We start from the raw sequence: 27,116 nt of genomic DNA on the forward strand, positions 1-27,116 counted from the left end.
AAGTGTGTGTGAAAGCCGTCCTTCAACTTGCTTGTTGGGAACACAAAGATTCTTTTCATTTGCAAACCCCACTCCATACATATATATGGGGATATACTAGCTCCAACTCGGTTTTACAGTGAAAACTGCAGGAACTTCAAAACGGCACTAGGAAACAGACTGAGAAATCAGAGTAACTTTTCTCCTGCAGCCAGTTCCCTTTGTGCTTGTTGAACCAAAGTCTCTCCACATGCTCAGTTCTGAGAGATAAATGTGTGTGAAACCGTGCTTCACCTAGCTTGTTGGGAACACAAAGTTTCTTTTCAGTTGCAAATTCCACTCCATACATTTATATGGGGAGGTACTAGCTCCAAATCGGTTTTACAGTGAAAACTGCAGGAACTTCAAACCGGCACTAGGAAACAGACTGAGAAACCAGAGTAAAAGTTTCTCCTGCAACCCGTTCCCTTTGTGCTAGATGAACGAACGTCTCTCCACATGCTCAGTTCTGAGAGATAAGTGTGTTTGAAAGCCGTACTTCACCTAGCTTGTTGGGAACACAAAGTTTCTTTTAAGTTGCGAACTCCAATGCATACATATATATGGGGAGGTCCTAGCTCCAACACGGTTTTACAGTGAAAACTGCAGGAACTTCAAACCGGCACTAGGAAACAGACTGAGAAACCAGAGTAAAAGTTTCTCCTGCAACCCATTCCCTTTGTGCTAGATGAACGAACGTCTCTCCACATGCTCAGTTCTGAGAGATAAGTGTGTGTGAACGCCGTCCTTCACCTAGCTTGTTGGGTACACCAAGTTTCTTTTCACATGCAAACTCCAATCCATACATATATATGGGGAGTTACGAGCTCCAACTCGGTTTTACAGTGAAAACTGCAGTAAATTCAAACCGGCGCTAGGAAACGGACTGAGAAACCAGAGTAAAAGTTTCTCCTGCAACCCGTTCCCTTTGTGCTAGATGAATGAACGTCTGTCCACATGCTCAGTTCTGAGAGATAAGTGTGTGTGAAAGCCGTCCTTCACCTAGGTTGTTTGGAACACAAAGTTCTTTTCAGTTGCACACTCCACTCCATACATTTATATGGGGAGGTACTAGCTCCAAATCTGTTTTACAGAGAAAACTGCAGGAACTTCAACCCGGCACTAGGAAACAGACTGAGAAACCAGAGTAAAAGTTTCCCCTGCAACCCGTTCCCTTTGTGCTAGATGAACGAACGTCCCTCCACATGCTCAGTTCTGAGAGATAAGTGTGTGTGAAAGCCGTCCTTCACCTAGCTTGTTGTGAACACAAGGTTTCTATTCAGTTGCAAACTCCACTGCATACATATATATGGGGAGGTCCTAGCTCCAACTCGGTTTTACAGTGAAAACTGCAGGAACTTCAAACAGGCACTAGGAAACAGACTGAGAATCCAGAGTAAAAATTTCTCCTGCAACCCATTCCCTTTGTGCTAGATGAACGAACGTCTCTCCACATGCTCAGTTCTGAGACATAAGTGTGTGTGAAAGCCGTCCTTCACCTAGCTTGTTGGGAACACAAAGTTTCTTTTCAATTTCAAACTCCACTCCATACAAATATATAGGTAGGTACTAGCTCCAACTCTGTTTTACAGTGAAAACTGCAGGAACTTCAAACCGGCCCTAGGAAACAGACTGAGAAACCAGAGTAAAAGTTTCTCCTGCAACCCGTTCCCTTTGTGCTAGATGAACGAAAGTCGCTCCACATGCTCAGTTCTGAGAGATAAGTGTGTGTTAAAGCCGTACTTCACCTAGCTTGTTGAGAACGCAAAGTTTTTTTTCAGTTGCAAACTCCACTCCATACATATATATGGGGAGGTACTAGCTCCAACTCGGTTTTACAGTGAAAACTGCAGGAACTTCAAACCGGCACTAGGAAACAGACTGAGAAATCAGAGTAAAAGTTTCTCCTGCAACCCGTTCCCTTTGTGCTAGATGAACGAACGTCTCTCCACATGCTCAGTTCTGAGAGATAAGTGTGTGTGAAAGCCGTCCTTCACCTAGCTTCTTGGGAACACAAAGTTTCTTTTCAGTTGCAAACTCCACTCCATACATATATATGGGGATGTACTAGCTCCAACTCGGTTTTACAGTGAAAACTGCAGGAACTTCAAACCGGCACTAGGAAACAGACTGAGAAACCAGAGTAAAAGTTACTCCTGCAACCCGTTCCCTTTGTGCTAGATGAACGAACGTCTCTCCACATGCTCAGTTCTGAGAGATAAGTGTGTGTGAAAGCCGTCCTTCACTTAGCTTGTTGGGAACACAAAGTTTATTTTCAGTTGCACACTCCACTCCATACATATATATGGGGAGGTACGAGCTTCAACACGGTTTTACATTGAAAACTGCAGTAAATTCAAACCGGCACTAGGAAACAGACTGGGAAACCAGAGTAACAGTTCCTCCTGCAACCCGTTCCATTTGTGCTAGATGAACGAACGTCTCTCCACATGCTCAGTTATGAGAGAAATGTGTGTGTGAAAGCCGTCCTTCACCTAGCTTGATGGGAACACAAATTTTCTTTTCAATTGCAAACTCCACTCCATACAAATATATAGGTAGGTACTAGCTCCAACTCTGTTTTACAGTGAAAACTGCAGGAACTTCAAACCGGCCCTAGGAAACTGACTGAGAAACCAGAGTAAAAGTTTCTCCTGCAACCCGTTCCCTTTGTGCTAGATGAACGAAAGTCTCTCCACATGATCAGTTCTGAGAGATAAGTGTGTGTTCAAGCCGTACTTCACCTAGCTTGTTGGGAACGCAAAGTTTCTTTTCAGTTGCAAAATCCACACCATACATATATATGGGGAGGTACAAGCCCCAACTCGGATTTACAGTGAAAACTGCAGGAAGTTCAAACGGCCCTAGGAAACAGACTGAGAAACCAGTGTAAAGTTTCCATGCAACCCATTCCCTTTTTGCTAGATGAACGAACGTCTCTCCACATGCTCAGTTCTGAGAGATAAGTGTGTGTGAAAGCCGTACTTCAACTAGCTTGTTGGGAACACAATGTTTCTTTCCAGTTGCCAACTCCACTCCATACATATATATGGGGAGGTACAATCTCCAAATCGGATTTACAGTGAAAAATGCAGGAACTTCAAACCGGCACTAGGAAACAGACTGAGAAACCAGAGTAAAATTTTCTCCTGCAACCCGTTCCCTTTGTGCTAGTTGTACCAATGTCTCTCCACATGCTCAGTTCTGAGAGATAAGTGTGTGTGAAACCGTGCTTCACCTAGTTTGTTGGGAACACAAAAATTCTTTTCAGTTGCAAACCCCACTCCATACATATATATGGGGAGGTACTAGCTCCAACTCGGTTTTACAGTGAAAACTGCAGGAACTTCAAACCGGCACTAGGAAACAGACTGAGAAACCAGAGCAAAAGTTTCTCCTGAAACCCGTTCCCTTTGTGCCAAATGAATGAACGTCTGTCCACATGCTCAGTTCTGAGAGATAAGTGTGTGTGAAAGCCGTCCTTCACCTAGGTTGTTTGGAACACAAAGTTCTTTTCAGTTGCAAACTCCACTCCATACATTTATATGGGGAGGTACTAGCTCCAAATCTGTTTTACAGTGAAAACTGCAGGAACTTAAAACCGGCACTAGGAAACAGACTGAGAAATCAGAGTAAAAGTTTCCCCTGCCACCCGTTCCACTTGTGCTAGATGAACGAACGTCTCTCCACATGCTCAGTTCTGAGAGATAAGTGTGTGTGAAAGCCGTCCTTCACCTAGCTTGTTGGGAACACAAGGTTTATTTTCAGTTGAAAACTCCACTGCATACATATATATGGGGAGGTCCTAGCTCCAACTCGGTTTTACAGTGAAAACTGCAGGAACTTCAAACCGGCACTAGGAAACACACTGAGAATCCAGAGTAAAAATTTCTCCTGCAACCCATTCCCTTTGTGCTAGATGAACGAACGTCTTTCCACATGCTCAGTTCTGAGACATAAGTGTGTGTGAAAGCCGTCCTTCACCTAGCTTGTTGGGAACACAAAGTTTCTTTTCAATTTCAAACTCTACTCCATACAAATATATAGGTAGGTACTAGCTCCAACTCTGTTTTACAGTGAAAACTGCAGGAACTTCAAACCGGCCCTAGGAAACAGACTGAGAAACCAGAGTAAAAGTTTCTCCTGCAACCCGTTCCCTTTGTGCTAGATGAACGAAAGTCGCTCCACATGCTCAGTTCTGAGAGATAAGTGTGTGTTAAAGCCGTACTTCACCTAGCTTGTTGAGAACGCAAAGTTTTTTTTCAGTTGCAAACTCCACTCCATACATATATATGGGGAGGTACTAGCTCCAACTCGGTTTTACAGTGAAAACTGCAGGAACTTCAAACCGGCAGTAGGAAACAGACTGAGAAATCAGAGTAAAAGTTTCTCCTGCAACCCGTTCCCTTTGTGCTAGATGAACGAACGTCTCTCCACATGCTCAGTTCTGAGAGATAAGTGTGTGTGAAAGCCGCCCTACACCTAGCTTCTTGGGAACACAAAGTTTCTTTTCAGTTGCAAACTCCACTCCATACATATATATGGGGATGTACTAGCTCCAACTCGGTTTTACAGTGAAAACTGCAGGAACTTCAAACCGGCACTAGGAAACAGACTGAGAAACCAGAGTAAAAGTTACTCCTGCAACCCATTCCCTTTGTGCTAGATGAACGAACGTCTCTCCACATGCTCAGTTCTGAGAGATAAGTGTGTGTGAAAGCCGTCCTTCACTTAGCTTGTTGGGAACACAAAGTTTATTTTCAGTTGCAAACTCCACTCCATACATATATATGGGGAGGTACGAGCTTCAACACGGTTTTACATTGAAAACTGCAGTAAATTCAAACCGGCACTAGGAAACAGACTGGGAAACCAGAGTAACAGTTCCTCCTGCAACCCGTTCCATTTGTGCTAGATGAACGAACGTCTCTCCACATGCTCAGTTATGAGAGAAATGTGTGTGTGAAAGCCGTCCTTCAACTAGCTTGATGGGAACACAAATTTTCTTTTCAATTGCAAACTCCACTCCATACAAATATATAGGTAGGTACTAGCTCCAACTCTGTTTTACAGTGAAAACTGCAGGAACTTCAAACCGGCCCTAGGAAACTGACTGAGAAACCAGAGTATAAGTTTCTCCTGCAACCCGTTCCCTTTGTGCTAGATGAACGAAAGTCTCTCCACATGCTCAGTTCTGAGAGATAAGTGTGTGTTCAAGCCGTACTTCACCTAGCTTGTTGGGAACGCAAAGTTTCTTTTCAGTTGCAAACTCCACACCATACATATATATGGGGAGGTACAAGCCCCAACTCGGATTTACAGTGAAAACTGCAGGAAGTTCAAACGGCCCTAGGAAACAGACTGAGAAACCAGTGTAAAGTTTCCATGCAACCCATTCCCTTTGTGCTAGATGAACGAACGTCTCTCCACATGCTCAGTTCTGAGAGATAAGTGTGTGTGAAAGCCGTACTTCAACTAGCTTGTTGGGAACACAATGTTTCTTTCCAGTTGCCAACTCCACTCCATACATATATATGTGGAGGTACAATCTCCAACTCGGATTTACAGTGAAAAATGCAGGAAGTTCAAACCGGCACTAGGAAACAGACTGAGAAACCAGAGTAAAATTTTCTCCTGCAACCCGTTCCCTTTGTGCTAGTTGAACCAATGTCTCTCCACATGCTCAGTTCTGAGAGATAAGTGTGTGTGAAACCGTGCTTCACCTAGGTTGTTGGGAACACAAAAATTCTTTTCAGTTGCAAACCCCACTCCATACATATATATGGGGAGGTACTAGCTCCAACTCGGTTTTACAGTGAAAACTGCAGGAACTTCAAACCGGCACTAGGAAACAGACTGAGAAACCAGAGCAAAAGTTTCTCCTGAAACCCGTTCCCTTTGGGCCAAATGAATGAACGTCTGTATACATGCTCAGTTCTGAGAGATAAGTGTGTGTGAAAGCCGTCCTTCACCTAGGTTGTTTGGAACACAAAGTTCTTTTCAGTTGCAAACTCCACTCCATACATTTATATGGGGAGGTACTAGCTCCAAATCTGTTTTACAGTGAAAACTGCAGGAACTTCAAACCGGCACTAGGAAACAGACTGAGAATCCAGAGTAAAAATTTCTCCTGCAACCCATTCCCTTTGTGCTAGATGAACGAACGTCTTTCCACATGCTCAGTTCTGAGACATAAGTGTGTGTGAAAGCCGTCCTTCACCTAGCTTGTTGGGAACACAAAGTTTCTATCAATTGCATACTCCACTCCATACAAATATATAGGTAGGTACTAGCTCCAACTCTGTTTTACAGTGAAAACTGCAGGAACTTCAAACCGGCCCTAGGAAACAGACTGAGAAACCAGAGTAAAAGTTTCTCCTGCAACCCGTTCCCTTTGTGCTAGATGAACGAAAGTCGCTCCACATGCTCAGTTCTGAGAGATAAGTGTGTGTTAAAGCCGTACTTCACCTAGATTGTTTGGAACGCAAAGTTTCTTTTCAGTTACAAACTCCACTCCATACATATATATGGGGAGGTACAAGCCCCAACTCGGATTTACAGTGAAAACTGCAGGAAGTTCAAACCGGCCCTAGGAAACAGACTGAGAAACCAGTGTAAAGTTTCCCTGCAACCCATACCCTTAGTGCTAGATGAACGAAAGTCTCTCCACATGCTCAGTTCTGAGAGATAATTGTGTGTGAAAGCCGTACTTCACCTAGCTTGTTGGGAACACAATGTTTCTTTTCAGTTGCCAACTCCACTCCATACATATATATGGGGAGGTACAAGCTACAACTCGGTTTTACAGTGAAAAATGCAGGAAGTTCAAACCGGCACTAGGAAACAGACTGAGAAACCAGAGTAAAATTTTCTCCTGCAGCCCGTTCCCTTTGTGCTAGTTGAACCAAAGTCTCTCCACATGCTCAGTTCTGAGAGATAAGTGTGTGTGAAACCGTGCTTCACCTAGCTTGTTGGGAACACAAAGTTTCTTTTCAGTTGCAAACTCCACTCCATACATTTATATGGGGAGGTAATAGCTCCAACTCGGTTTTACAGTTAAAACTGCAGGAACTTCAAACCGGCACTAGGAAACAGACTGAGAAACCAGAGTAAAATTTCTCCTGCAACACGTTACCTTTGTGCTAGATGAACGAACGTCTCTCCACATGCTCAGTTCTGAGACATAAGTGTGTGTGAAAGCCGTCCTTCACCTAGCTTGTTGGGTACACAAAGTTTCTTTTCACATGCCAACTCCAATCCATACATATATATGGGGAGTTACGAGCTCCAACTCGGTTTTACAGTGAAAACTGCAGTAAATTCAAACCGGCGCTAGGAAACGGAGTGAGAAACCAGAGTAAAAGTTTGTCCTGCAAAACGTTCCCTTCATGCTAGATGAACGAAAGTCTCTCCACATGCTCAGTTCTGAGAGATAAGTGTGTGTGAAAGCCGTCCTTCACCTAGCTTGTTGGGAACACAAAGTTTCTTTTCAGTTGCAAACTCCACTCCATACATTTATATGGGGAGGTACTAGCTCCAACTCGGTTTTACAGTGAAAACTGCAGGAACTTCAAACAGGCACTAGGAAACAGACTGAGAAATCAGAGTAAAAGTTTCTCCTGCAACCAGTTCCCTTTGTGCTAGATGAACGAACGTCTCTCCACATGCTCAGTTCTGAGGGATAAGTGTGTGTGAAACCGTGATTCACCTAGCTTGCTGGGAACACAAAGATACTTTTCAGTTGCAAACTCCACTCCATACATATATATGGGGAGGTACGAGCTTCAACACGGTTTTACATTGAAAACTGCAGTAAATTCAAACCGGCACTAGGAAACAGACTGGGAAACCAGAGTAACAGTTCTTCCTGCAACCCATTCCCTTTGTGCTAGATGAACGAACGTCTCTCCACATGCTCAGTTCAGAGAGATAAGTGTGTGTGAATGCCGTCCTTCACCTAGCTTGTTGGGAACACAAAGTTTCTTTTCAGTTGCAAACTCCACTCCATACATTTATATGGGGAGGTACTAGCTCCAACTCGGTTTTACAGTGAAAACTGCAGGAACTTCAAACCGGCACTAGGAAACACACTGAGAAATCAGAGTGAAAGTTTCTCCTGCAACCCGTTCCCTTTGTGCTAGATGAAAGAACGTCTCTCCACATGCTTAGTTCTGAGAGATAAGTGTGTGTGAAAGCCGTCCTTCACCTAGCTTCTTGGGAACTCAAAGTTTCTTTTCAGTTGCAAACTCCACTCCATACATATATATGGGGAAGTACTAGCTCCAACTCGGTTTTACAGTGAAAAATGCAGGAACTTCAAACCTGCACTAGGAAACAGACTGAGAAATCAGAGTAACATTTCTCCTGCAGCCAGTTCCCTTTGTGCTAGTTGAACCAAAGTCTCTCCACATGCTCAGTTCTGAGAGATAAGTGTGTGTGAAACCGCCCTTCACCTAGCTTGTTGGGAACACAAAGATTCTTTTCATTTGCAAACTCCACTCCATACATTTATATGGGGAGGTACTAGCTGCAAATGTGTTTTACAGTGAAAACTGCAGGAACTTCAAACCGGCACTAGGAAACAGATTGAGAAACCAGAGTAAAAGTTTCTCCTGCAACCCGTTCCCTTTGTGCTAGATGAACGAACGTCTCTCCAAATGCTCAGTTCTGAGAGATAAGTGTGTGTGAAAGCCGTCCCTCACCTAGCTTGTTTGTTACACATAGTTTCTTTTCACATGCAAACTCCACTTCATACATATATATGGGGAGTTACGAGCTCCAACTCGGTTTTACAGTGAAAACTGCAGTAAATTCAAAACGGCACTATGAAACAGACAGGGAAACCAGAGTAAATGTTTCTCCTGCAACCCGTTCCCTTTGTGCTAGATGAACGAACGTCTCTCCACATGCTCAGTTCTGAGAGATAAGTGTGTGTGAAAGCCGTCCTTCACCAAGCTTGTAGGGAACACATAGTTTCTTTTCACTTGCAAACTCCACTCCATACATATATATGGGGAGGTTCGAGCTCCAAATCTGTTTTACAGTGAAAACTGCAGTAACTTCAAACCGGCACTAGGAAACAGACTGAGAAACCAGAGTAAAATTTCCCCTGCAACCCTTTCTTATTGTGCTAGATGAACGAACGTCTCTCCACATGCTCAGTTCTGAGAGATAAGTGTGTGTGAAAGCCGTCCTTCACCTAGCTTCTTGGGAACACAAAGTTTCATTTCAGTTGCAAACTCCACTCCATACATATTTATGGGGATGTACGAGCTCCAACTGGGTTTTACAGTGAAAACTGCAGGATCTTAAAACCGGCACTAGGAAACAGACTGAGAAACCAGAGTAAAAGTTTCTCCTGCAACCCGTTCCTATTGTGCTAGATGAACGAACGTCTCTCCACATGCTAAGTTCTGAGATATAAGTGTGTGTTAAAGCCGTCCTTCACCTAGCTTGTTGGGAACAAAAAGTTTCTTTTCAATTGCAAATTCCACTCCATACAAATATATAGGTAGGTACTAGCTCCAACTCTGTTTTACAGTGAAAACTGCAGGAACTTCAAACCGGCCCTAGGAAACTGACTGAGAAACCAGAGTAAAAGTTTCTCCTGCAACCCGTTCCCTTTGTGCTAGATGAACGAAAGTATCTCCACATGCTCAGTTCTGAGAGATAAGTGTGTGTTAAAGCCGTACTTCACTTAGCTTGTTGGGAACGCAGTTTCTTTCAGTTGCAAACTCCACTCCATACATATATATGGGGAGGTACAAGCCCCAACTCGGATTTACAGTGAAAACTGCAGGAAGTTCAAACTGGCCCTTGGAAACAGACTGAGAAACCAGTGTAAACTTTCCCTGCAACCAGTTCCCTTTGTGCTAGATGAATGAACGTCTCTCCACATGCTCAGTTCTGAGAGATAAGTGTGTGTGAAAGCCGTCCTTCACCTAGCTTGTTGGGTACACAAAGTTTCTTTTCACATGCAAACTCCAATCCATACATATATATGGGGATATACGAGCTCCAACTCTGTTTTACAGTGAAAACTGCAATAAATTCAAACCGGCGCTTGGAAACGGACTGAGAAACCAGAGTAAATTTTCTCCTGCAAACCGTTCCTTTCGTGCTAGATGAACGAACGTCTCTCCACATGCTCAGTTCTGAGAGATAAGTGTGTGTGAAAGCCGTCCTTAAACTAGCTTGTTGGGAACACAAAGTTTCTTTTCAGTTGCAAACCCCACTCCATACATATATATGGGGAGATACTAGCTCCAACTCGATTTTACAGTGATAACTGCAGGAAATTCAAACCGGCACTAGGAAACAGACTGAGAAACCAGAGTAAAATTTTCTCATGCAACCCGTTCCAATTGTGCTAGATGAATGAACGTCGCTCCACATGCTCAGTTCTGAGAGATATGTGTGTGTTAAAGCCGTCCTTCACACAGCTTGTTGGGAACACAAAATTTCTTTTCAGTTGCAAACTCCACTCCATACATATATATGGGGAGGTACTAGCTGCAACACGGTTTTACAGTGAAAACTGTAGGAACTTCAAACCGGCACTAGGAAACAGCCTGAGAAACCAGAGTAAAAGTTTCTCCTGCAACCCGTTCCCTTTGTGCTAAATGAATGAACGTCTCTCCACATGCTCATTTCAGAGAGATAATTGTGTGTGAAAGCCGTCCTTCACCTAGCTTGTTGGGAACACAAAGTTTCTTTTCAGTTGCAAACTCCACTCCATACATTTATATGGGGAGGTACTAGCTCCAACTCGGTTTTACAGTGAAAACTGCAGGAACTTCAAACTGGCACTAGGAAACTGACTGAGAAATCAGAGAAAAAGTTTCTCCTGCAACCCGTTCCCTTTGTGCTAGATGAACGAAAGTCTCTCCACATGCTCAGTTCTGAGAGATAATTGTGTGTTAAAGCCGTACTTCACCTAGCTTGTTGGGAACGCAGTTTCTTTTCAGTTGCAAACTCCACTCCATACATATATATGGGGAGGTACAAGCCCCAACTCGGATTTACAGTGAAAACTGCAGGAAGTTCAAACTGGCCCTAGGAAACAGACTGAGAAACCAGTGTAAAGTTTCCCTGCAACCCATTCCCTTAGTGCTAGATGAACGAAAGTCTCTCCACATGCTCAGTTCTGAGAGATAAGTGTGTGTGAAAGCCGTCCTTCACCTAGGTTGTTGGGAACACAAAGTTTCTTTTCAGTTGCAAACTCCACTCCATACATTTATATGGGGAGGTACTAGCTCCAAATCTGTTTTACAGTGAAAACTGCAGGAACTTCAAACCGGCACTAGGAAACAGACTGAGAAACCAGAGTAAAAGTTTCTCCTGCAACCCCTTCCCTTTGTGCTAGATGAACGAAAGTCTCTCCACATCCTCAGTTCTGAGAGATAAGTGTGTGTGAAAGCCGTCCTTCACCTAGCTTGTTGGGAACACAAGGTTTCTTTTCAGTTACAAACTCCACTCCATACATATATATGGGGAGGTACAAGCCTCAACTCGGATTTACAGTGAAAACTGCAGGAAGTTCAAACCGGCCCTAGGAAACAGACTGAGTAACCAGTGTAAAGTTTACCTGCAACCCATTCCCTTAATGCTAGATGAACGAACGTCTCTCCACATGCTCAGTTCTGAGAGATAAGTGTGTGTGAAAGCCGTCCTTCACCTAGCTTTTTGGGAACACAAGGTTTCTTTTCAGTTGCAAACTCCACTGCATACTTATATATGGGGAGGTCCTAGCTCCAACTCGGTTTTACAGTGAAAACTGCAGGAACTTCAAACCGGCACTAGGAAACAGACTGAGAAACCAGAGTAAAAGTTTCTCCTGCAACCCATTCCCTTTGTGCTAGATGAACGAACGTCTCTCCACATGCTCAGTTCTGAGAGATAAGTGTGTGTGAAAGCCGTCCTTCACATAGCTTGTTGGGAACACAAAGTTTCTTTTCAATTGCAAACTCCACTCCATACAAATATATAGGTAGGTACTAGCTCCAACTCTGTTTTACAGTGAAAACTGCATTAACTTCAAACCGGCCCTAGGAAACAGACTGAGAACCCAGAGTAAAAGTTTCTCCTGCAACCCGTTCCCTTTGTGCTAGATGAACGAAAGTCTCTCCACATGCTCCGTTCTGAGAGATAAGTGTGTGTTAAAGCCGTACTTCACCTAGATAGTTTGGAACGCAAAGTTTCTTTTCAGTTACAAACTCCACTCCATACATATATATGGGGAGGTAAAAGCCCCAACTCGGATTTACAGTGAAAACTGCAGGAAATTCAAACCGGCCCTAGGAAACTGAGAAACCAGTGTAAAGTTTCCCTGCAACCCATTCCCTTAATGCTAGATGAACGAAAGTCTCTCCACATGCTCAGTTCTGAGAGATAAGTGTGTGTGAAAGCCGTACTTCACCTAGCTTGTTGGGAACACAATGTTTCTTTTCAGTTGCCAACTCCACTCCATACATATATATGGGGAGGTACAAGCTCCAACTCGGATTTACAGTGAAAAATGCAGGAAGTTCAAACCGGCACTAGGAAACAGACTGAGAAACCAGAGTAAAATTTTCTCCTGCAGCCCGTTCCCTTTGTACTAGTTGAACCAAAGTCTCTCCACATGCTCAGTTCTGAGAGATAAGTGTGTGTGAAACCGTGCTTCACCTAGCTTGTTGGGAACACAAAGTTTCTTTTCAGTTGCAAACTCCACTCCATACATTTATATGGGGAGGTACTAGCTCCAAATCGGTTTTACAGTGAAAACTGCAGGAACTTCAAACCGGCACTAGGAAACAGACTGAGAAACCAGAGTAAAAGTTTCTCCTGCAACCCATTCCCTTTGTGCTAGATGAACGAACGTCTCTCCACATGCTCAGTTCTGAGAGATAAGTGTGTGTGAAAGCCGTCCTTCACCTAGCTTGTTGGGTACACAAAGTTTCTTTTCACATGCAAACTCCAATCCATACATATATATGGGGAGTTACGAGCTGCAAATCGGTTTTACAGTGAAAACTGCAGTAAATTCAATCCGGCGCTAGTAAACGTACTGAGAAACCAGAGTAAAAGTTTCTCCTGCAAACCGTTCCCTTCGTGCTAGATGAACGAACGTCTCTCCACATGCTCAGTTCTGAGAGATAAGTGTGTGTGAAAGCCGTCCTTCAAATAGCTTGTTAGGAACACAAAGTTTCTTTTCAGTTGCAAACCCCACTCCATACATATATATGGGGAGATACTAGCTCCAACTCGATTTTACAGTGAAAACTGCAGGAAATTCAAACCGGCACTAGGAAACAGACTGAGAAATCAGAGTAAAAGTTTCTCATGCAACCCGTTCCCTTTGTGCTAGATGAATGAACGTCTCTCCACATGCTCAGTTCTGAGAGATATGTGTGTGTTAAAGCCGTCCTTCACCTAGCTTGTTGGGAACACAAAATTTCTTTTCAGTTGCAAACACCACTTCATACATATATATGGGGAGGTACTAGCTCCAACACGGTTTTACAGTGAAAACTGCAGGAACTTCAAACCGGCACTAGGAAACAACCTGAGAAACCAGAGTAAAAGTTTCTCCTGCAACCCGTTCCCTTTGTGCTAAATGAATGAACGTCTCTCCACATGCTCATTTCAGAGAGATAAGTGTGTGTGAAAGCCGTCCTTCACCTAGCTTGTTGAGAACAGAAAGTTTCTTTTCAGTTGCAAACTCCAATCCATACATTTATATGGGGAGGTACTAGCTCCAAATCTGTTTTACAGTGAAAACTGCAGGAACTTCAAACCGGCACTAGGAAACAGACTGAGAAACCAGAGTAAAAGTTTCTCCTGCAACCCGTTCCCTTTGTGCTAGATGAACGAAAGTCTCTCCACATGCTCAGTTCTGAGAGATAAGTGTGTTTGAAAGCCGTCCTTCACATAGCTTGTTGGGAACACAAGGTTTCTTTTTAGTTACAAACTCCACTCCATACATATATATGGGGAGGTACAAGCCCCAACTCGGATTTACAGTGAAAACTGCAGGAAGTTCAAACCGGCCCTAGGAAACAGACTGAGAAAACAGTGTAAAGTTTCCCTGCAACCCATTCCCTTAATTCTAGATGAAGGAACGTCTCTCCACATGCTCAGTTCTGAGAGATAAGTGTGTGTGAAAGCCGTACTTCACCTAGCATTTTGGGAACACAATGTTTCTTTTCAGTTGCCAACTCCACTCCATACATATATATGGGGAGGTACAAGCTCCAACTCGGATTTACAGTGAAAAATGCAGGAAGTTCAAACCGGCGCTAGGAAACGGACTGAGAAACCAGAGTAAAAGTTTCTCCTGCAAACCGTTCCCTTCGTGCTAGATGAACGAACGTGTCTCCACATGCTCAGTTCTGAGAGATAAGTGTGTGTGAAAGCCGTCCTTCAACTAGCTTGTTAGGAACACAAAGTTTGTTTTCAGTTGCAAACCCCACTCCATACATATATATGGGGAGATACTAGCTCCAACTCGATTTTACAGTGAAAACTGCAGGAAATTCAAACCGGCACTAGGAAACAGACTGAGAAACCAGAGTAAAATTTCTCATGCAACCCGTTCCCTTTTGCTAGATGAAGGAACGTCTCTCCACATGCTCAGTTCTGAGAGATATGTGTGTGTTAAAGCCGTCCTTCACCTAGCTTGTTGGGAACACAAAATTTCTTTTCAGTTGCAAACTCCACTCCATACATATATATGGGGAGGTTCTAGCTCCAACACGGTTTTACAGTGAAAACTGCAGGAACTTCAAACCGGCACTAGGAAACAGCCTGAGAAACCAGAGTAAAAGTTTCTCCTGCAACCCGTTCCCTGTGTGCTAAATGAATGAACGTCTCTCCACATGCTCATTTCAGAGAGATAAGTGTGTGTGAAAGCCGTCCTTCACCTAGCTTGTTGGGAACACAAGGTTTCCTTTCAGTTACAAACTCCACTCCATACATATATATTGGGAGGTACAAGCTCCAACTCGGATTTACAGTGAAAAATGCAGGAAGTTCAAACCGGCACTAGGAAACAGACTGAGAAACCAGAGTAAAACTTTCTCCTGCAACCCGTTCCCTTTGTGCTAGTTGAACCAAAGTCTCTCCACATGCTCAGTTCTGAGAGATAAGTGTGTGTGAAACCGTGCTTCACTTAGCTTGTTGGGAACACAAAGTTTCATTTCAGTTGCAAACCCCACTCCATACATATATATGGGTAGGTACTAGCTCCAACTCGGTTTTACAGTGAAAACTGCAGGAACTTCAAACCGGCACTAGGAAACAGACTGAGAAACCAGAGTAAAAGTTTCTCCTGCAAACAGTTCCCTTTGTGCTAGATGAACGAACGTCTATTCACATGCTCAGTTCTGAGAGATATGTGTGTGTGAAAGCCGTCCTTCACCTAGCTTGTTGGGAACACAAAGTTTCTTTTCACTTGCAAACTCCACTGTATACATATATATGGGGAGGTCCTAGCTCCAACACGGTTTTACAGTGAAAACTGCAGGAACTTCAAACCGGCACTAGGAAACAGACTGAGAAACCAGAGTAAAAGTTTCTCCTGCAACCCGTTCCCTTTGTGCTAGATGAACGAACGTCTCTTCACATGCTCAGTTCTGAGACATAAGTGTGTGTGAAAGCCGTCCTTCACCTAGCTTGTTGGGAACACAAAGTTTCTTTTCAGTTGCAAATTACACTCCATACATATATATGGGAGGTACTAGCTAAAACTCGGTTATACAGTGAAATCTGCAGGAAGTTCAAACCGGCACTAGGAAACAGACTGAGAAACCAGAGTAAAAGTTTCTCCTGCAACCCGTTCCCTTTGTTCTAGATGAACGAAATTCTCTCCACATGCTCAGTTCTGAGAGATAAGTGTGTGTGAAATCGCCCTTCACCTTGCTTGTTGGGAACACAAAGTTTCTTTTCAGTTGCAAACTCCACTCCATACATTTATATGGGGAGGTACTAGCTTCAAATGTGTTTTACAGTGAAAACTGCAGGAACTTCAAACCGGCACTAGGAAACAGATTGAGAAACCAGAGTAAAAGTTTCTCCTGCAACCCGTTCCCTTTGTGCTAGATGAACGAACGTCTCTCCAAATGCTCAGTTCTGAGAGATAAGTGTGTGTGAAAGCCGTCCTTCACCTAGCTTGTGTGTTACACATAGTTTCTTTTCACATGCAAACTCCACTCCATACATATATATGGGGAGTTACGAGCTCCAACTCGGTTTTACAGTGAAAACTGCAGTAAATTCAAAACGGCGCTAGGAAACGGCCTGAGAAAGCAGAGTTAAATTTCTCCTGCAAACAGTTCCATTTGTGCTAGATGAACGAACGTCTCTCCACATGCTCAGTTCTGAGAGATAAGTGTGTGTGAAAGCCGTCCTTCATCTAGCTTGTTGGGAACACAAAGTTTCTTTTCAGTTGCAAATTCCACTCCATACATTTATATGGGGAGGTACTAGCACCAACTCAGTTTTACTGTGAAAATTGCAGGAACTTCAAACCGGCACTAGGAAACAGACTGAGAATCCAGAGTAAAAGTTTCTCCTGCAACCCGTTCCCTTTGTGCTAGATGAAACAACATCTCTCCACATGCTCAGTTCTGAGAGATAAGTGTGTGTGAAAGCCGTCCTTAACCTAGCTTGTTGGGAACACAAAGTTTCTTTTCAGTTGCAAACTCCAGTCCATACATATATATGGGGAGGTACGATCTCCATCTCTGTTTTACAGTGAAAACTGCAGTAACTTCAAACCGGCACTATGAAACAGACAGGGAAACCAGAGTAAATATTTCTCCTGCAACCCGTTCCTTTTGTGCTAGTTGAACGAAAGTCTCTCCACATGCTCAGTTCTGAGATATAAGTGTGTGTGAAAGCCGTCCTTCACCAAGCATGTAGGGAACACATAGTATCTTTTCATTTGCAAACTCCACTCCATACATATATATGGGGAGGTTCGAGCTCCAAATCTGTTTTACAGTGAAAACTGCAGGAACTTCAAACCGGCACTAGGAAACAGCCTGAGAAACCAGAGTAAAAGTTTCTCCTGCAACCCGTTCCCTTTGTGCTAAATGAATGAACGTCTCTCCACATGCTCATTTCAGAGAGATAAGTGTGTGTGAAAGCCGTCCTTCACCTAGCTTGTTGGGAACACAAGGTTTCCTTTCAGTTACAAACTCCACTCCATACATATATATTGGGAGGTACAAGCTCCAACTCGGATTTACAGTGAAAAATGCAGGAAGTTCAAACCGGCACTAGGAAACAGACTGAGAAACCAGAGTAAAACTTTCTCCTGCAACCCGTTCCCTTTGTGCTAGTTGAACCAAAGTCTCTCCACATGCTCAGTTCTGAGAGATAAGTGTGTGTGAAACCGTGCTTCACTTAGCTTGTTGGGAACACAAAGTTTCATTTCAGTTGCAAACCCCACTCCATACATATATATGGGTAGGTACTAGCTCCAACTCGGTTTTACAGTGAAAACTGCAGGAACTTCAAACCGGCACTAGGAAACAGACTGAGAAACCAGAGTAAAAGTTTCTCCTGCAAACAGTTCCCTTTGTGCTAGATGAACGAACGTCTATTCACATGCTCAGTTCTGAGAGATAAGTGTGTGTGAAAGCCGTCCTTCACCTAGCTTGTTGGGAACACAAAGTTTCTTTTCACTTGCAAACTCCACTGTATACATATATATGGGGAGGTCCTAGCTCCAACACGGTTTTACAGTGAAAACTGCAGGAACTTCAAACCGGCACTAGGAAACAGACTGAGAAACCAGAGTAAAAGTTTCTCCTGCAACCCGTTCCCTTTGTGCTAGATGAACGAACGTCTCTCCACATGCTCAGTTCTGAGACATAAGTGTGTGTGAAAGCCGTCCTTCACCTAGCTTGTTGGGAACACAAAGTTTCTTTTCAGTTGCAAACTACACTCCATACATATATATGGGGAGGTACTAGCTAAAACTCGGTTATACAGTGAAATCTGCAGGAAGTTCAAACCGGCACTAGGAAACAGACTGAGAAACCAGAGTAAAAGTTTCTCCTGCAACCCGTTCCCTTTGTGCTAGATGAATGAACGTCTCTCCACATGCTCAGTTCTGAGAGATATGTGTGTGTTAAAGCCGTCCTTCACCTAGCTTGTTGGGAACACAAAATTTCTTTTCAGTTGCAAACTCCACTTCATACATATATATGGGGAGGTACTAGCTCCAACACGGTTTTACAGTGAAAACTGCAGGAACTTCAAACCGGCACTAGGCAACAACCTGAGAAACCAGAGTAAAAGTTTCTCCTGCAACCCGTTCCCTTTGTGCTAAATGAATGAACGTCTCTCCACATGCTCATTTCAGAGAGATAAGTGTGTGTGAAAGCCGTCCTTCACCTAGCTTGTTGAGAACAGAAAGTTTCTTTTCATTTGCAAACTCCAATCCATACATTTATATGGGGAGGTACTAGCTCCAAATCTGTTTTACAGTGAAAACTGCAGGAACTTCAAACCGGCACTAGGAAACAGACTGAGAAACCAGAGTAAAAGTTTCTCCTGCAACCCGTTCCCTTTGTGCTAGATGAACGAAAGTCTCTCCACATGCTCAGTTCTGAGAGATAAGTGTGTTTGAAAGCCGTCCTTCACATAGCTTGTTGGGAACACAAGGTTTCTTTTTAGTTACAAACTCCACTCCATACATATATATGGGGAGGTACAAGCCCCAACTCGGATTTACAGTGAAAACTGCAGGAAGTTCAAACCGGCCCTAGGAAACAGACTGAGAAAGCAGTGTAAAGTTTCCCTGCAACCCATTCCCTTAATTCTAGATGAAGGAACGTCTCTCCACATGCTCAGTTCTGAGAGATAAGTGTGTGTGAAAGCCGTACTTCACCTAGCATTTTGGGAACACAATGTTTCTTTTCAGTTGCCAACTCCACTCCATACATATATATGGGGAGGTACAAGCTCCAACTCGGATTTACAGTGAAAAATGCAGGAAGTTCAAACCGGCGCTAGGAAACGGACTGAGAAACCAGAGTAAAAGTTTCTCCTGCAAACCGTTCCCTTCGTGCTAGATGAACGAACGTGTCTCCACATGCTCAGTTCTGAGAGATAAGTGTGTGTGAAAGCCGTCCTTCAACTAGCTTGTTAGGAACACAAAGTTTCTTTTCATTTGCAAACCCCACTCCATACATATATATGGGGAGATACTAGCTCCAACTCGATTTTACAGTGAAAACTGCAGGAAATTCAAACCGGCACTAGGAAACAGACTGAGAAACCAGAGTAAAATTTCTCATGCAACCCGTTCCCTTTTGCTAGATGAAGGAACGTCTCTCCACATGCTCAGTTCTGAGAGATATGTGTGTGTTAAAGCCGTCCTTCACCTAGCTTGTTGGGAACACAAAATTTCTTTTCAGTTGCAAACTCCACTCCATACATATATATGGGGAGGTTCTAGCTCCAACACGGTTTTACAGTGAAAACTGCAGGAACTTCAAACCGGCACTAGGAAACAGCCTGAGAAACCAGAGTAAAAGTTTCTCCTGCAACCCGTTCCCTTTTTGCTAAATGAATGAACGTCTCTCCACATGCTCATTTCAGAGAGATAAGTGTGTGTGAAAGCCGTCCTTCACCTAGCTTGTTGGGAACACAAGGTTTCCTTTCAGTTACAAACTCCACTCCATACATATATATTGGGAGGTACAAGCTCCAACTCGGATTTACAGTGAAAAATGCAGGAAGTTCAAACCGGCACTAGGAAACAGACTGAGAAACCAGAGTAAAACTTTCTCCTGCAACCCGTTCCCTTTGTGCTAGTTGAACCAAAGTCTCTCCACATGCTCAGTTCTGAGAGATAAGTGTGTGTGAAACCGTGCTTCAATTAGCTTGTTGGGAACACAAAGTTTCATTTCAGTTGCAAACCCCACTCCATACATATATATGGGTAGGTACTAGCTCCAACTCGGTTTTACAGTGAAAACTGCAGGAACTTCAAACCAGCACTAGGAAACAGACTGAGAAACCAGAGTAAAAGTTTCTCCTGCAAACAGTTCCCTTTGTGCTAGATGAACGAACGTCTATTCACATGCTCAGTTCTGAGAGATAAGTGTGTGTGAAAGCCGTCCTTCACCTAGCTTGTTGGGAACACAAAGTTTCTTTTCACTTGCAAACTCCACTGTATACATATATATGGGGAGGTCCTAGCTCCAACACGGTTTTACAGTGAAAACTGCAGGAACTTCAAACCGGCACTAGGAAACAGACTGAGAAACCAGAGTAAAAGTTTCTCCTGCAACCCGTTCCCTTTGTGCTAGATGAACGAACGTCTCTTCACATGCTCAGTTCTGAGACATAAGTGTGTGTGAAAGCCGTCCTTCACCTAGCTTGTTGGGAACACAAAGTTTCTTTTCAGTTGCAAACTACACTCCATACATATATATGGGGAGGTACTAGCTAAAACTCGGTTATACAGTGAAATCTGCAGGAAGTTCAAACCGGCACTAGGAAACAGACTGAGAAACCAGAGTAAAAGTTTCTCCTGCAACCCGTTCCCTTTGTTCTAGATGAACGAAATTCTCTCCACATGCTCAGTTCTGAGAGATAAGTGTGTGTGAAATCGCCCTTCACCTTGCTTGTTGGGAACACAAAGTTTCTTTTCAGTTGCAAACTCCACTCCATACATTTATATGGGGAGGTACTAGCTGCAAATGTGTTTTACAGTGAAAACTGCAGGAACTTCAAACCGGCACTAGGAAACAGATTGAGAAACCAGAGTAAAAGTTTCTCCTGCAACCCGTTCCCTTTGTGCTAGATGAACGAACGTCTCTCCAAATGCTCAGTTCTGAGAGATAAGTGTGTGTGAAAGCCGTCCTTCACCTAGCTTGTGTGTTACACATAGTTTCTTTTCAAATGCAAACTCCACTCCATACATATATATGGGGAGTTACGAGCTCCAACTCGGTTTTACAGTGAAAACTGCAGTAAATTCAAAACGGCGCTAGGAAACGGCCTGAGAAAGCAGAGTTAAATTTCTCCTGCAAACCGTTCCATTTGTGCTAGATGAACGAACGTCTCTCCACATGCTCAGTTCTGAGAGATGAGTGTGTGTGAAAGCCGTCCTTCATCTAGCTTGTTGGGAACACAAAGTTTCTTTTCAGTTGCAAATTCCACTCCATACATTTATATGGGGAGGTACTAGCACCAACTCAGTTTTACTGTGAAAATTGCAGGAACTTCAAACCGGCACTAGGAAACAGACTGAGAATCCAGAGTAAAAGTTTCTCCTGCAACCCGTTCCCTTTCTGCTAGTTGAACCAAAGTCTCTCCACATGCTCAGTTCTGAGAGATAAGTGTGTGTGAAACCGTGCTTCACTTAGCTTGTTGGGAACACAAAGTTTCATTTCAGTTGCAAACCCCACTCCATACATATATATGGGTAGGTACTAGCTCCAACTCGGTTTTACAGTGAAAACTGCAGGAACTTCAAACCAGCACTAGGAAACAGACTGAGAAACCAGAGTAAAAGTTTCTCCTGCAAACAGTTCCCTTTGTGCTAGATGAACGAACGTCTATTCACATGCTCAGTTCTGAGAGATAAGTGTGTGTGAAAGCCGTCCTTCACCTAGCTTGTTGGGAACACAAAGTTTCTTTTCACTTGCAAACTCCACTGTATACATATATATGGGGAGGTCCTAGCTCCAACACGGTTTTACAGTGAAAACTGCAGGAACTTCAAACCGGCACTAGGAAACAGACTGAGAAACCAGAGTAAAAGTTTCTCCTGCAACCCGTTCCCTTTGTGCTAGATGAACGAACGTCTCTTCACATGCTCAGTTCTGAGACATAAGTGTGTGTGAAAGCCGTCCTTCACCTAGCTTGTTGGGAACACAAAGTTTCTTTTCAGTTGCAAACTACACTCCATACATATATATGGGGAGGTACTAGCTAAAACTCGGTTATACAGTGAAATCTGCAGGAAGTTCAAACCGGCACTAGGAAACAGACTGAGAAACCAGAGTAAAAGTTTCTCCTGCAACCCGTTCCCTTTGTTCTAGATGAACGAAATTCTCTCCACATGCTCAGTTCTGAGAGATAAGTGTGTGTGAAATCGCCCTTCACCTTGCTTGTTGGGAACACAAAGTTTCTTTTCAGTTGCAAACTCCACTCCATACATTTATATGGGGAGGTACTAGCTGCAAATGTGTTTTACAGTGAAAACTGCAGGAACTTCAAACCGGCACTAGGAAACAGATTGAGAAACCAGAGTAAAAGTTTCTCCTGCAACCCGTTCCCTTTGTGCTAGATGAACGAACGTCTCTCCAAATGCTCAGTTCTGAGAGATAAGTGTGTGTGAAAGCCGTCCTTCACCTAGCTTGTGTGTTACACATAGTTTCTTTTCAAATGCAAACTCCACTCCATACATATATATGGGGAGTTACGAGCTCCAACTCGGTTTTACAGTGAAAACTGCAGTAAATTCAAAACGGCGCTAGGAAACGGCCTGAGAAAGCAGAGTTAAATTTCTCCTGCAAACCGTTCCATTTGTGCTAGATGAACGAACGTCTCTCCACATGCTCAGTTCTGAGAGATGAGTGTGTGTGAAAGCCGTCCTTCATCTAGCTTGTTGGGAACACAAAGTTTCTTTTCAGTTGCAAATTCCACTCCATACATTTATATGGGGAGGTACTAGCACCAACTCAGTTTTACTGTGAAAATTGCAGGAACTTCAAACCGGCACTAGGAAACAGACTGAGAATCCAGAGTAAAAGTTTCTCCTGCAACCCGTTCCCTTTGTGTTAGATGAAACAACATCTATCCACATGCTCAGTTCTGAGAGATAAGTGTGTGTGAAAGCCGTCCTTAACCTAGCTTGTTGGGAACACAAAGTTTCTTTTCAGTTGCAAACTCCAGTCCATACATATATATGGGGAGGTACGATCTCCATCTCTGTTTTACAGTGAAAACTGCAGTAACTTCAAACCGGCACTATGAAACAGACAGGGAAACCAGAGTAAATATTTCTCCTGCAACCCGTTCCTTTTGTGCTAGTTGAACGAAAGTCTCTCCACATGCTCAGTTCTGAGATATAAGTGTGTGTGAAAGCCGTCCTTCACCAAGCTTGTAGGGAACACATAGTATCTTTTCACTTGCAAACTCCACTCCATACATATATATGGGGAGGTTCGAGCTCCAAATCTGTTTTACAGTGAAAACTGCAGGAACTTCAAACCGGCACTAGGAAACAGACTGAGAATCCAGAGTAAAAGTTTCTCCTGCAACCCGTTCCCTTTGTGCTAGTTGAACCAAAGTCTCTCCACATGCTCAGTTCTGAGAGATAAGTGTGTGTGAAACCGTGCTTCACTTAGCTTGTTGGGAACACAAAGTTTCATTTCAGTTGCAAACCCCACTCCATACATATATATGGGTAGGTACTAGCTCCAACTCGGTTTTACAGTGAAAACTGCAGGAACTTCAAACCAGCACTAGGAAACAGACTGAGAAACCAGAGTAAAAGTTTCTCCTGCAAACAGTTCCCTTTGTGCTAGATGAACGAACGTCTATTCACATGCTCAGTTCTGAGAGATAAGTGTGTGTGAAAGCCGTCCTTCACCTAGCTTGTTGGGAACACAAAGTTTCTTTTCACTTGCAAACTCCACTGTATACATATATATGGGGAGGTCCTAGCTCCAACACGGTTTTACAGTGAAAACTGCAGGAACTTCAAACCGGCACTAGGAAACAGACTGAGAAACCAGAGTAAAAGTTTCTCCTGCAACCCGTTCCCTTTGTGCTAGATGAACGAACGTCTCTTCACATGCTCAGTTCTGAGACATAAGTGTGTGTGAAAGCCGTCCTTCACCTAGCTTGTTGGGAACACAAAGTTTCTTTTCAGTTGCAAACTACACTCCATACATATATATGGGGAGGTACTAGCTAAAACTCGGTTATACAGTGAAATCTGCAGGAAGTTCAAACCGGCACTAGGAAACAGACTGAGAAACCAGAGTAAAAGTTTCTCCTGCAACCCGTTCCCTTTGTTCTAGATGAACGAAATTCTCTCCACATGCTCAGTTCTGAGAGATAAGTGTGTGTGAAATCGCCCTTCACCTTGCTTGTTGGGAACACAAAGTTTCTTTTCAGTTGCAAACTCCACTCCATACATTTATATGGGGAGGTACTAGCTGCAAATGTGTTTTACAGTGAAAACTGCAGGAACTTCAAACCGGCACTAGGAAACAGATTGAGAAACCAGAGTAAAAGTTTCTCCTGCAACCCGTTCCCTTTGTGCTAGATGAACGAACGTCTCTCCAAATGCTCAGTTCTGAGAGATAAGTGTGTGTGAAAGCCGTCCTTCACCTAGCTTGTTGGGAACACAAGGTTTCCTTTCAGTTACAAACTCCACTCCATACATATATATTGGGAGGTACAAGCTCCAACTCGGATTTACAGTGAAAAATGCAGGAAGTTCAAACCGGCACTAGGAAACAGACTGAGAAACCAGAGTAAAACTTTCTCCTGCAACCCGTTCCCTTTGTGCTAGTTGAACCAAAGTCTCTCCACATGCTCAGTTCTGAGAGATAAGTGTGTGTGAAACCGTGCTTCACTTAGCTTGTTGGGAACACAAAGTTTCATTTCAGTAGCAAACCCCACTCCATACATATATATGGGTAGGTACTAGCTCCAACTCGGTTTTACAGTGAAAACTGCAGGAACTTCAAACCGGCACTAGGAAACAGACTGAGAAACCAGAGTAAAAGTTTCTCCTGCAAACAGTTCCCTTTGTGCTAGATGAACGAACGTCTATTCACATGCTCAGTTCTGAGAGATAAGTGTGTGTGAAAGCCGTCCTTCACCTAGCTTGTTGGGAACACAAATTTCTTTTCACTTGCAAACTCCACTGTATACATATATATGGGGAGGTCCTAGCTCCAACACGGTTTTACAGTGAAAACTGCAGGAACTTCAAACCGGCACTAGGAAACAGACTGAGAAACCAGAGTAAAAGTTTCTCCTGCAACCCGTTCCCTTTGTGCTAGATGAACGAACGTCTCTCCACATGCTCAGTTCTGAGACATAAGTGTGTGTGAAAGCCGTCCTTCACCTAGCTTGTTGGGAACACAAAGTTTCTTTTCAGTTGCAAACTACACTCCATACATATATATGGGGAGGTACTAGCTAAAACTCGGTTATACAGTGAAATCTGCAGGAAGTTCAAACCGGCACTAGGAAACAGACTGAGAAACCAGAGTAAAAGTTTCTCCTGCAACCCGTTCCCTTTGTTCTAGATGAACGAAATTCTCTCCACATGCTCAGTTCTGAGAGATAAGTGTGTGTGAAATCGCCCTTCACCTTGCTTGTTGGGAACACAAAGTTTCTTTTCCGTTGCAAACTCCACTCCATACATTTATATGGGGAGGTACTAGCTGCAAATGTGTTTTACAGTGAAAACTGCAGGAACTTCAAACCGGCACTAGGAAACAGATTGAGAAACCAGAGTAAAAGTTTCTCCTGCAACCCGTTCCCTTTGTGCTAGATGAACGAACGTCTCTCCAAATGCTCAGTTCTGAGAGATAAGTGTGTGTGAAAGCCGTCCTTCACCTAGCTTGTGTGTTACACATAGTTTCTTTTCACATGCAAACTCCACTCCATACATATATATGGGGAGTTACGAGCTCCAACTCGGTTTTACAGTGAAAACTGCAGTAAATTCAAAACGGCGCTAGGAAACGGCCTGAGAAAGCAGAGTTAAATTTCTCCTGCAAACCGTTCCATTTGTGCTAGATGAACGAACGTCTCTCCACATGCTCAGTTCTGAGAGATAAGTGTGTGTGAAAGCCGTCCTTCATCTAGCTTGTTGGGAACACAAAGTTTCTTTTCAGTTGCAAATTCCACTCCATACATTTATATGGGGAGGTACTAGCACCAACTCAGTTTTACTGTGAAAATTGCAGGAACTTCAAACCGGCACTAGGAAACAGACTGAGAATCCAGAGTAAAAGTTTCTCCTGCAACCCGTTCCCTTTGTGCTAGATGAAACAACATCTCTCCACATGCTCAGTTCTGAGAGATAAGTGTGTGTGAAAGCCGTCCTTAACCTAGCTTGTTGGGAACACAAAGTTTCTTTTCAGTTGCAAACTCCAGTCCATACATATATATGGGGAGGTACGATCTCCATCTCTGTTTTACAGTGAAAACTGCAGTAACTTCAAACCGGCACTATGAAACAGACAGGGAAACCAGAGTAAATATTTCTCCTGCAACCCGTTCCTTTTGTGCTAGTTGAACGAAAGTCTCTCCACATGCTCAGTTCTGAGATATAAGTGTGTGTGAAAGCCGTCCTTCACCAAGCTTGTAGGGAACACATAGTATCTTTTCACTTGCAAACTCCACTCCATACATATATATGGGGAGGTTCGAGCTCCAAATCTGTTTTACAGTGAAAACTGCAGTAACTTCAAACCGGCACTAGGAAACAGACTGAGAAACCAGAGTAAAATTTCCCCTGCATCACTTTCTTATTGTGCTAGATGAACGAACGTCTCTCCACATGCTCAGTTCTGAGAGATAAGTGTGTGTGAAAGCCGTCCTTCACCTACCTTCTTGGGAACACAAAGTTTCATTTAAGTTGCAAACTCCACTCCATACATATTTATGGGGATGTACGAGCTACAACTGGGTTTTACAGTGAAAACTGCAGGAACTTCAAACCGGCACTAGGAAACAGACTGAGAAACCAGAGTAAAAGTTTCTCCTGCAACCCGTTCCTATTGTGCTAGATGAACGAACGTCTCTCCACATGCTAAGTTCTGAGAGATAAGTGTGTGTTAAAGCCGTCCTTCACCTAGCTTGTTGGGAACACAAAGTTTCTTTTCAGTTGCAAACTCCACTCCATACATATATATGGGGAGGTACAAGCCCCAACTCGGATTTACAGTGAAAACTGCAGGAAGTTCAAACTGGCCCTAGGAAACAGACTGAGAAACCAGTGTAAAGTTTCCCTGCAACCCATTCCCTTAGTGCTAGATGAACGAAAGTCTCTCCACATGCTCAGTTCTGAGAGATACGTGTGTTTGAAAGCCGTACTTCAACAAGCTTGTTGGGAACAC

This window comes from Camelus dromedarius, chromosome 23, assembly GCF_036321535.1.
Source record: "Camelus dromedarius isolate mCamDro1 chromosome 23, mCamDro1.pat, whole genome shotgun sequence".
Lineage (NCBI taxonomy): Eukaryota > Metazoa > Chordata > Mammalia > Artiodactyla > Camelidae > Camelus > Camelus dromedarius.